Below are 8,810 nucleotides of genomic sequence, written 5' to 3' on the forward strand. Positions count from 1 at the left end.
AGTCAGGAATTAAACCAAGATACCCTGGGTGGACAGAGTCTGAGTAGAATCCGTATTAAAAAAAAGGTGATAAATTGTCCTTATTTCCCCCTTCCTCAAAATTTCTTTTGAATAAACCTCATGAGACTGAAGACTTGCTTACTTATGTGAATCACAGTTTATTTTTAATGTGCAAAATAACTGGCTTCAAACATGTATCTTTTTTTTCAGAAAAAATGATGAATTAGCAGCTCTGAAGAAGAAAATGCTCTGTCCAGAGGTGCCCATATGGTTAGCCATTCAGCACCCTGATCATTCCTGAGGGGGAAAGATGAATTAATTTGATCCTTTAGCTTACTGCAGACTGCTCCTAAGTCACTTAGTGCCAGCTGGAGACATTTGCCTCCTCCATACCACAGCAAGAAAATGTACTCCCTTCCGGTACGGTAGAGAACAGTAGGAAGCAAGAGTTCACCTGGAAACGCATCTCAGGGATGTCCCTTTTTGATCTAGGGGAGCACTTCAAGAATCTCCTGTTAATGTGATGGCAAAAGTACAACTTCCAAAAAAAATGAATAGGCCAAAGCTTATAGACTGGTTTGTTGGATACTGGCTTCATGTTACTTTTTATTCTGTTATGTTTTGTAGAGTTGCTAGATAGAAGTACTTTTGAATGGCCTTCATTTGGAATTACATTTTACAGTGTTGAATTAACAACATGGTGTACACAGGATTACGTATTTAAATGGTTCTTGCATTAGTCCATGAGCACCTCTAGCAGCAATAGAATGTGATACATGTTTGACCCAGTGGGTATAAAATATTTTGAATTAAGTTCAGGGCTAGTGTAAGTTGACCAGACATTCATAGCCACTAGTTGGCACCATGCTTTCATTTTCATGCCAGGAGTGAATTTGGCTTATGACTGTGGCAATAGCACAAATGGGAAGTAGCAAAATAATAATGAATTATCTGTCCAAAGTTGCAAGATTTCCCATTGGCACTGGCATGCGTCATAGAGAAACCAAAATTCTTTTAATAGTTTGTGTGTTCTGCTGTGATACTGGGTTTGGCAACTGACCCTCCTGACCAGAGCAGCAATGCGTATACTGGGCCTTAAGCATGTTCAGGAACCACAGTTATATGGAACTTGATATGCTTGAATGATTTCTCACTGTTATGTTAATTGTGTAAAAGCAGTGAAGGCAGCAGAGTCTCACAGTGATGTCAGTATTATTTATAGAACTGTGGAAATTCCTGAGTTTTATCTTAAGTCGTGTTTATGTCTGCCATTACCATGCAGGAGCTAAAGCTGCACATCATCTGCAGCAATATGTCCGTGAACTCTGTTTGGCCTGTCAGGTGAGAGTAAGACTTGGAAAAATGGTCTGTATCCCATATTCCCGGCAAGACTGCTACCACCCTCGTCTCAGGAAGACTGCTGAGGAGAAATGGGGTGGTAAGCTACTTCTCCCTTCTTTAGGGACAGAGAAAATTAATACTTTGTCTTCTGAACTGTGGCAGTGACATTGTTTTTTGTGTGACTTAAGCCAAGATGACTGCATAAACTTAGGGCACGTATCTTCCCTTCTCTCTTCTCCTCACTTTGAAAGATTAAAAAGAAGCACAGGCATGTAAAAAGCAAGCCCTGAAATCTCTTGGCCTTTTGGAGTCTCAGTTGTCCTTTTTCAACACTTAGAGGTTGTATTACTGGCACCAATAGGAGATAATGAAGTAGCAGCCACATCCCATGGAGCAGAACCACTTGCCTAAAATCACTTACTATGGACCTGTGCTTCCAGTGAACATTTGGAAGGTTCTTATTAAAGCTCCCTATCCAGGTCATTGCTCTACTCTCCTCAGTGATAACTAAAAGGCAATTCCAGCAGGTGAATTACAGACAGAGAAATTGTTTAGTGGCTGCCTGACACAAGCTGCTGGAGAGCTGCAAATCTAGGTGTTGGTGGATTATCCTTCACCAAAAAAACCCAAAAGTTAAGAGCTACATAGGAAAAAGTGAAACAAGGATGAATGTTCTGGATCTGATGGAGATGTGTAGATGAGAGGGAATTATCACCATGGGAAGCTGCTGACTGGGCTATATAAGGAGCTGAAATTACTGGTTATGCCAGTTCACTTAAGCAGTCAAAATCATTGAAAGATAGCATAGTCCCTGGTTGTTTTGACCCTAATCATTAACCACTGATGTGACTGAAGAACACCCACAGATTTTGCTGAAAGCCTTAGGCTTCTACAGTGGAAAGGTGGGCTCAGCGATGAATTTATGGTGATCAGAGTTAGGTTAAACTTGAAAATGAGGCAGTAGAAATACCTGCGAGGTTTCTGCATAGTAGCAATGGAAAACATGGGACTACAGATGTCTCAACAGTTCTGTGGCTACAAGTCCCGATTTTGTAAAAAGACAAGCCCACTCCATTCTCAGAAAATAGAAAGGGTGAAAAAATTGCACTTTTTGTCATGTATTTTGGAAAGCTGAATATTTTTGACTAGAGGATGCTTGGGCTCTTGCTTGCATTCCCCTTGCATGCCAAGTGATGGCGATGTACTAATTTTGTAAGGAAATAGTCTCCCAGAGCAACTGAAATTGTGACACTCTGCTAGGTTGTCCAGCTTGGTTTTTAACATCTAGATTTCCTGTAAGACTAGAGAAATATATAATGGATTTATTTGCATCTGTCCTACAAAGGAGCAAAAATATACCAGAAATAGTAGAAGAGATTCAAGAAAAGAGAGTGCCATCAGCACGTTGGAAAGCAAATAGATTAGAAAACTGACTGTGCTGGGAAAAAAAGGAAGATGATTTTCTCCTTAAAATATTCCTTCACGGGCAAGAAGAGGAAAATTAATTTAGCAGAGTTATATCTATTGGTCAGATAAGCTGGGCTAAAGTTTACTATCTCCAAGAACCAGAATATCTGTATCATAGTCTTGTGTTTTGGTACACTTCAAAAAACAGTGTGTTCAGGGATTTAAAATTAGACTATTTTCTCAGCACTCCTGAATCCATGTCCCAACTAGGCCATATGGAGGAGCCAGAGAAGTAATTTACATGTATGTCTGTTCTGATGAGAGCCACTCCCAAGAGTATCTTGCTCCGAAAACACTCCTTCGTTTCTGTCACTGTGGGGCTATCTGTGAGGTTTTTATGGAGCCAATAGAAGAGCAGTAATTGTGTTTATTATGATTTTCTGGTACATCTCTCTTTTGTGGTACCATGTATGTGGGACCAGGCTGAATTGGGTCTCTCAGACCTCACCTATACACACATTAGCACAATGTACTGCTGTTCACATAATTGCAGTTGTAGTAGTGTAAAGGGTCTTTTGCTGGTGTGGCTGTTCCCAGAGCTGAACTGCATCCCTGTGAGAGACTGTAGTGACAGTGACAACTTGAGCAGAAAAAACACACCCTTAGCTGACATGGTAATGTACTAGACCCAGCCTAAGAAATACTCTCCATTTCAGACCAGAAATGCTCTTGATATAACACTGTACCATGATACAATCCATCAGCTCTGAGATGAGGCATTGAATGGGTACCACTTTTTATAATGCACTGAGACCTGTAGTTGATGGTGGGAAAAGGACACTATATAAATTCAATTTTTTGCTTTGTCTGTATAAGAGCTGCAGAGCAAATAAGTTATTTTAAGCCTAATCAGTGAATAAACAGGAATTAACTAAAATACAATTTTGTTGCTCTCCCTACTACTCAGCGGTATCACCTCATAAGGAAACCGGTAGGTATATAAAGAGCAGAAATGTGTATATCCATATACAACATACCAGCACTCTAGAAATGGGTCCATTTGGGGGCTGTTTCATAGCCAGCAAAGTTTCAGGGTGACTGAACCTATATTAGCCATTTCTGCTGGTCAGTTACATTGATTACAGTCACATGCAGATAGATACAAATACAGGCATAGTTTATTTGTGGGTGCTGAACTGCAGTTGTGGAAAGAGATCCAAGTAAATACAGTCCCTTTTTAAACCACAAAGGGTTACATTGTGCATAATGTGTAATGCACAATGTATGTTCTGTATGCTTATGAACAGTTTATAAAGAGAATAAAAAACTAGAGGTGTCTTATGGGAATTAGTAATATGCCTCATAATGAGCCAAAATAATATCATTTGAGGAATTAAATAGGGTTACAAGCCATGCAATAGTCTGTTGAAATTTCAGATTGTAATAATCAATTAACTATTTCTGAAACCACCTCATACTCATTATTGGGTGTAGTGAACAACTTTGGAATTACCTTAACACAGAACGTGTATTAAATGCTGAGAATAATTATAATGAAGTTTCCCTCAAAAATTAGCTGATTGAAAGAGCAGCTCATTAAGAAAGTATTTCTTAACTGGGATACTTGGAGTGGCTTCTAAAAGAAGCTTCTAAAGTGGTAAGGCTCACTAAATTTTAGTTTACACTCCAGTAAACTTGCTCATGAGGCATTAGTTCAATCAAACAACATGATTTGCAGCCCAAAGCCCCAACTTGTTCCTCAAAGTTTAGTAGGTTCTTCCTATACAAATGCTTACTCTCAGCTCTCCAGAACAGATACGTACCTCTTCCCTGCAGCAGGAAGAAGATGCCACCAGAACAAAAATAATTAACTCTTGCAATAATTTTCTGATGGCAGAATACTGCTTTGCCTATTATGGTCTAAAATGATAAAAGAGCAAGACCCTGTGGTTTTCTTTATCCTGTATTAAAGCAGTAGAACTGAAGGTAAGAGAATATGTAGATGTAAATCTCCTGTAAAGCACAAAAGCAAGAAACATTAAAATTACAGAAAGTTTGGAACAGTGAGAGAAATGTTCCAATGTAGGCAGTTTTATACTGCCACCTCCTAGAAATAGCTAGTGGCCTTGATACTGTCGCTTTCATGCAGACAGTAAATCCCACAGAAAATGGGTAGGGTTAGGACCTCCTTAATGATGTCAAATATCAGGGATCTTTGACTCATATTTCTGATGAGGGTGTAGCAACAGCAAATGCAAAATCATACTTTGTGAACCTGTGTATGATGTCTAAAATCCTGGTTCTGTTAGTTTTGCCTTTTAGTTCAGTGGGACAACCATCTTACACTGAGGATTTTTTCTGTTTTTGCACAATAAGGAAAAGTGTTTAAAGTGTTTAAGCCTGAGCACGGTGTATTGAATTTATATCCAATAAGGCCTTATTGAGGGATTAGAGAGCTTGAGAGGGGAAGTGCACATAATCTGGGCACTCAGACACACATATACTTGTATTGCTGTACACAGTCCTAGAGATTGGCTGGCAGGACAGAAGATCCTCGAAGAGTCATGGTCCTTCAAGCATGCAGTGTTTGGAGCTTTGACTCAGTATGCAGCAAGACAATTCCTTGATGATCCAGTGATGATGATTATTTCCCAGCAGTAATCTCTCTCCACTATCAAGATCTGATCCTCTCCTAACATCCTTTTGTTTCACAGCAGACTGTCAGTCTTTGGCCTCCACGCTTTAGACTATATGCTGTGCAGTGCTGACAGGGGCTAACTTCCCCAGGCCGCATTAAGTGCTTTATCCTGTTGTTCCACTGCTTTCTTGCTTACTGCTTCCTTGTTCTCCTTGTTATGCATAAAGCAGTTTTTCCCAACTCTTAAGGTTGTACTTCTTCAGTAACCATTAGCTGACCATCAGCAAGATGTTTACAGTCTTGTGGCCTCTGTTTTCAGCCTATGCCCATATTTTCAAGGTCTTTGCTATTATCCCACAGTTATACTCCTCATCATAACAAGAGACACCTGGTACCCAGCTCCAGTTCACACAGCAAATTCACACAAGCTGATAACAAGCCTAACAGCCCACCAGTTCTGTGGCCTTGCAAAGTTAGCATTAAGCCTCTCACTAGTAATGACAATATTGTTTTTACTGGGCCACTCGATAACAGTCACTTGTAGTATACCTCATTCTGGTGACAGGAAGAAATTGTTTTCTCTAGATTTTCTTTATTTCAGTGCCTCACCTGAACTTAGGTTCCACCCAAGCTCTGACTAGTCAAGACTGGCAGAATGCTTCCCTTTTGCTTTGTACACCTTTCTCTTGCCAGTTTTAATGCAAAGTGTATTTTGAGTGCATACTTGCCAGCAGTTCAGTGAATTGTAGTTTCTGGAAGCAGTAATGGATGGGCATAGCCTATCACAAGGTTTTGTAGACTTTAAATGACTGTGAGCCAGGGAGAAGTGAGACTGGCTGATACTGGGCCGGTGGACTGGGGAGAATGGGGTTTAGAGTGGATGAGGAGCCCAAGAAGTCATATTGAAAGGTGTTGGATTGGAGAACCAGCACAGGGGTTGGGAATTCAGTCAAAAGAGACAGACTGCCTTGGTGAGCAGTGAGAAGGCTGGAAATAGTAGTTCAAGGGAGTGAGGCAAGAAATTTGAAGAGCTAGTCCATATTGGGATCAGTGAGGTGAGACAAATGGGACAGGGAATACACAAAGAACTGTAAAAACTGAAAAGGTAAGGGCTCTCCAGTTTAAGATAGCTTTTCTACCTTCATTTTTCCCTCTTTTAGCGTAATCATTATAGAATAATCAGCAAATTATGCCTTTTCTCCCCAACAAGGGATCTTGACCCAGCTGGTAGCAGGTGTAGCAGAAGAGACTGTCCTAGAGTCGCTGTATTATGTTCTTTGGAAGCTGAGAGGCAGACAGTGAACAAAGTTTCTGGAAGAGAGAAGTTGGTCCCTAAGCTGAGTCAGTTATACAATTCCCCCGCCTTTGTTGCAGAGTTGCTGGGTGATGCTGGACAAATTACTGAAACAAGCTTTTCTTGTGTAATTGCTGATTTTCGTTCCTCATTTTATGGCCATGGGATTTGAGGCATTGTGATTTAATTTACAGAAGTGCTGAATTCTTGCAGCTACAAATCAATGGGAGAAGTGTCCCAAACCAATACAATGTTTATAAAATATCTAGTCTTTGGCATCTCTAAATGGGCATTCAGAATAAATAGACACTTCCCACTGTAATCTCATTGTATTTCAATTCTGTTCTGTAAATTGAGGGTAGAGAGAGGGAGGAATAATTCTCTCTCACCTCTGTGAGACGTGTTTAAAAATAAATGCTTCCACACTCTTGGGAAAGCCCCAAGGGAGAACCATAGAGAAATGAATAAACCTATCATCAGAGCAGGATTTGAAAAGTATGGGGTGCAGAAAGCCAGAGGTGACACACAACAGAATGAGTACTGATTGTCAGGGCCCTGAGGGCACTAACAGCCCTTACTGTCCCTGACCAGCAACCCATTCATTTTTGGCCCAGTTAAACCAGTTTAGCAGCATCACACTTTGAAAAATTATTTAGGGCAGAAATAAAGACTGGAAACTACTAGCTTAAAATTTTCTTGCATGAATCATTTCTATGCACCATATTCTTTTGGGGCATTTGTCACGTGTGTTGGGTTTGGGCAAGTTGAGGTACTGGTTCTGCACCCCATGGTACATTTGTGTGTCTGCAAAACAAAACAAAAAAAAAGTAGCTGCATTTTTGATTCCAGGGAAGTCAACAGAAGTTAGCTAATGGAAGGAGTTTTAGAATCTTTGCTAACATTTCAGTTACATTTATTGCATTAGGACTGCAAAAGTTCAGTGATCTGAAGGACTCAAAACAGTATAGTGTGAACAAGGAGCCTTGGGAACCCAATCTGTAAAACAAAGATATAACTGAGATTTGCCCAGAACACTTGATGGAAAACAATTTGGTGAATGAAGTTTTTTATATCCTACTGAAGGGGAATTTTTCATTGAGTGGTCAGCTGGTCTTACTTGTTAAAGGTTTGGGGGAATTGGCAGCTTCTGCTCTAAATGAAATAGATCCCTTCGCTTATGAGGGAGAGGTCATGGAAAAGAAAGACAGGAGCTTACCACCTGCACAGTTACAGTCAGTTTCATCAGAGATCTTAGGAAGTTAGTCTCCGTGAAAAACTGCTTTTTCTGTCAGGTCTGTTATGTCAGGCAGGCTGACAGGTCCTCCTCTGAATGGAAGGACTTGACATGCAGGGCATTCTAATGGGATCAGAAAATACAAAGTCAAACATAGGTATTATTGCTTTGCTGAATTATGATTTCTGTGTTGTGTTTCACTGGAGTAGAATTCAAAAGGTTTTTCATTGTCACTGTGTTTTTATAGTTTCACTGATAGCACGGATGCTGGAGGAGAGCGGATTAAACAAATTTAATAAACCAGGGGTTCAGTGCTGCTTAGAATCTCCAAATGGAGCTGTTTTACCCAGTAAGAATTTTTACTCATGGTAGTGAGGCTTTTACCTGAGAAGGGAGATTAATCACTCAGCTTGCAAATGTGTTCCAGTAATGTCTGCAAATAGGTAATTGGTTCTTGTTTCTTTACTATTTGCTTTTTCTTCCTGCTAATGAATGGGTTTTGTACCAAGAACTAAAATGGGATCTATAAGTAAGTGCCCTGTCATTATTTGTCTCATACAGCTGTCTAGTAGCAGCACAAAAATGTTGATTTTCGCCATCTTTACAAAATGTAAATGCTACGGGTGTAGCTTTTCTCTGTGCATTTCCCTTGATGCTGCCTTCTCTGTTCAGAGAGCCAGATGCTTTTAAGAAAACAATGGGAATGGCAACAAAAAGCCAGTTTTTGTCCTTTTTGTGCTTCTAAGCAATTATGATGAGTGGGGAATTTGATGTTGTTTCACTACCAGAGATCCATCTATCTGTATCCTGGATCTCTATGAACCTATATGAGGGGCTCCATCTTGGGTAGAGAGTAAACATGGAACACCTTCTAAATGATCCTGCCCTTTTTCTGT

This window comes from Apteryx mantelli, chromosome Z, assembly GCF_036417845.1.
Source record: "Apteryx mantelli isolate bAptMan1 chromosome Z, bAptMan1.hap1, whole genome shotgun sequence".
In the NCBI taxonomy this organism is placed as follows: domain Eukaryota; kingdom Metazoa; phylum Chordata; class Aves; order Apterygiformes; family Apterygidae; genus Apteryx; species Apteryx mantelli.